The 3,182-nt window shown below is 37.0% G+C and overlaps 1 long non-coding RNA gene across 1 annotated transcript; it reads left to right on the top strand.

The window, feature by feature from the left end:
• The first annotated feature begins 297 nt into the window (after window positions 1-297).
• On the top strand, window positions 298-1,307 carry LOC113029364 (uncharacterized). The gene is made up of 2 exons (XR_003273395.1): window positions 298-505; window positions 923-1,307. It is a non-coding gene; the product is annotated as an uncharacterized LOC113029364 (long non-coding RNA).
• Window positions 1,308-3,182: the final 1,875 nt, after the last annotated feature.

Genomic DNA, 3,182 nt, shown 5'->3' with positions numbered 1-3,182 from the left:
CAGTAAGACAGTCAACAAGAATCAGACATCCACCTAAAAGACTTGATTATCCTGATTTAGGAAACCCTCTAGTTACTGTTGTGAAATCACTTTTCCAGGGTTTGAGCATAGCCTTTTCTGAGTCCCTAAACAGTACAGAGGGACAGTACTGGCTACACATGCAACGAGACGTGCATGACATTTAGCTGGGGAGAGTGTAACCCAGTAGAGAAAACTACCTTTTGTTATTTTTTTCTTGTTTTCGTTTTGATTGTATAAATGTATTTTCATTATTTTATTTTGAAAAGAAACATTTATTTTGAAAAAAGGAAGTGTGATCCTCTAGCAAACTTTATTTTCTGTTGCTGGATCACAAGGGATAAATGCCTTTTTCATTGGTTGAAGGTGGTTTTAGCCCCGTCTTCCGAAACACCAGACCATCATTTCACATGAGCTAGATCTTTTCGCACGTGGAAATAGATGAGACAGGTCACGGATAGCTCGTGCGGAATTTTCTAACATTTTGGTGAGTTTAGCCCATGGGTTTGAAAAGTTAATAATGTGTTAGTCTGTTGCTAAAAGTTGTTTCTTCTGTTCATACCGATTCGCGAGTGGTAATTTGCTGTTTAAAAACGGTTGAAATGCTGTTGTGGTAGGATTTGTTTAGCATACTCGAAGGATGATTGGAAAAATGTATTATCTTGCTGGTTATACCTATTAATCATAATTTCATGGTTAAAAAGAGAACAAGAAATTCATTTGTTGTTTACATGGTTAAAATAATTTCATGTATAACGAGAGATATATTCAAAGCATGCATGTAATGTATTACTGTGGTAATGTGAAAGAAATGTGAAAAGAGATAGAGAACTAAAGCTATAGCTGTGATACAAGAGAAGAAACGGAGCTGGCTGTGTACAATAATGTTAATATTGTTGTGCAGGCTAGGTTTTTTTCCCTTGTCCGTGTGGAAGGAACTAAGATTTTGGATTCCAATGGATTCTCTCCGGATGGAGATGGCGAGCCTGAGCCCAGACTGAACTTTGCAGAGGAACTTACTCTTCTTCCTCGACGGAGACTCCCAAGTGGTAACACACAAACCACAAACGAAAGAGAACAAGAACTAGACTAAGAATTTTTGACTTGACAAATGACCAAAGACAAAAAGACAATTGAATATTGAGCTCAAACGACTATTTCTGGGGTTATTTTTGTTTTGCCGGCTTCTTCCTCTTATTGTTATGGTTATTATCACTACTACTGTCAATGTGGAATTTGTGTCTTGTTTATTTCATTTTTGTGCAAAATAATAACTGTTGCTGCTCAAATTCCTGTCTCCAGCCATTTCATTCTGCATTCGCCTCGCTTTCTATTGTAGCCCTGCCGAACCTAGCAACTGGTCCGTAGTTTGGCTGTCCTAAACTATTTAAAATGAGTCAGTGGTTACACTAGACTCTAATGTGAGACTGTCTGTCTGCCAGCTAAAGTGTGGCTGACACTGGGGTCATGCAACAGGACAGTGATCCCAAGCACAGCAACAAATCTACAACAGAAAGCCTGAAAAGGAAAAGTCCAGACCTCAAATCTGCTTAAATCCTGTGGAGGGACCTTGTGAGCTGTGGACTGCAAACCTCGGTGAACTAAAGCAATTCTGTAAAGAAGAAGGGCCAGGATTCCTCCACAATGAAGAGAGAAGCTGATAAATAATTACTTTGAGTTATTGCTGTTAAAAGTGGTTCTACAAGCTACTGCACAATGGCATGTAATGTATTTTTCACACACAGCTTTTGCCTTTTGGCTTAATTTTTGTTAAATAAATAATGACACAGTGCAATATGTTAAGTGTTGTTGTTATTATGTCATGAATTGTAAATCCTTGAAACTGACAGATGATGCATTTTTTATTTTAACCATTACTATAAAATGCATCATAATATCAACTTTAAAACCTTTTTTTTCCCTGTTTCTTATTCATATGGGGGGTGTTAACATTAGCTCAAAGCTACATCAATGTCTTTTTATTGGGCATTAGATGACTGTGAAATTAAGATTTCTAGAATCCAAAGATTCTTCTTACATTTTAAAGATATATTTTAGCTGCTTGGATCAGCTTTGACATCAAAACAGTTTAAACGAAATCTATTTAAAACTTGATGCTTATTGACTTTTTTAATGCTTTTTAAAGTATCCTTCTATAAACACAACACAGAAGGAAAAAGGTCATGTTTTTAAAGAATTTGAAAACTTGTTAATTTCATTTCATCACTATCACTGTGAATCACCACCATTATCATTTTTTCTGACATTGTTGATCTCAGTCAAATCCCAGCACTAATCGGCATCATTTGAGCTCTCCTTCACTAAGAATGCATCTAGAGGGCAGTCCCAGTGGCCGACTGTGAATTTGGCTGCTGCCTGAGTAAATTTTATACTAATTACATGCAGATTGCAGCAGTAGGTTGGATGCATTTAAATCTGGTACTAAATATTTCTTTAACGTGTACAAAATATTAAGGTTTGCTCAGAAGAATAGAAGCTGGAGACCTGTACTACCTGCCCCAGCCTGGTATATGCAGTAAGCAAGTAGGCCATGTGTCTAATGTAAGACATGTTTGTCAGGGAGCCTTTCCTGTGTTCTCAACTCGCAACTTTTGTTTGCTTCTATCAATTAGAAAAGAAAAATATCAAGCTTCTCTTCTAATTAAGAAAGAAACAAGTTAGGATATGGCTTTCTACACGAGGAAATGAACACTATTTGCATTGTTGCCACCCAAATTTGCATTTATAGTGTTTCTGTAAGCTTATTTAGTTGTGTGCTTAATCATCAGGGATATTTCACAGGAACAAAGGGCTCATTAAACTCATGTAAAGCCTTATATCAATACTGTTGGCTTTTATCAAGGCAAACAGGAAGAGAAAACATCTCTAGACTTGGAAGTTTTGATGAGGTTGGGCTCATGCAGACCCATGACTTCTCCAAGCTGGAGAGTTTCCAGAATTAGTGAGATTTATGACAATAATTTGGCTGATACAAAAGTGGACACACTGGATGTAAATAACAGCTGGAATGATTAATTTACTCCAAAAAGTGACACACGGAGCAGAGTGTGCACAGAATGGCAAGTAGCATGGTGAATATATTGAGTCACTTTTCATTATCAGTGGAATTACTCTCTCCTCTGTTATTATAGTGCGATAAAGAC

This window comes from Astatotilapia calliptera, chromosome 9 (genome assembly GCF_900246225.1).
Source record: "Astatotilapia calliptera chromosome 9, fAstCal1.2, whole genome shotgun sequence".
In the NCBI taxonomy this organism is placed as follows: Eukaryota; Metazoa; Chordata; class Actinopteri; order Cichliformes; family Cichlidae; genus Astatotilapia; species Astatotilapia calliptera.
Note: the sequence above shows the minus strand (reverse complement) of the source record. Positions and strands in the feature narration are given on the sequence as shown.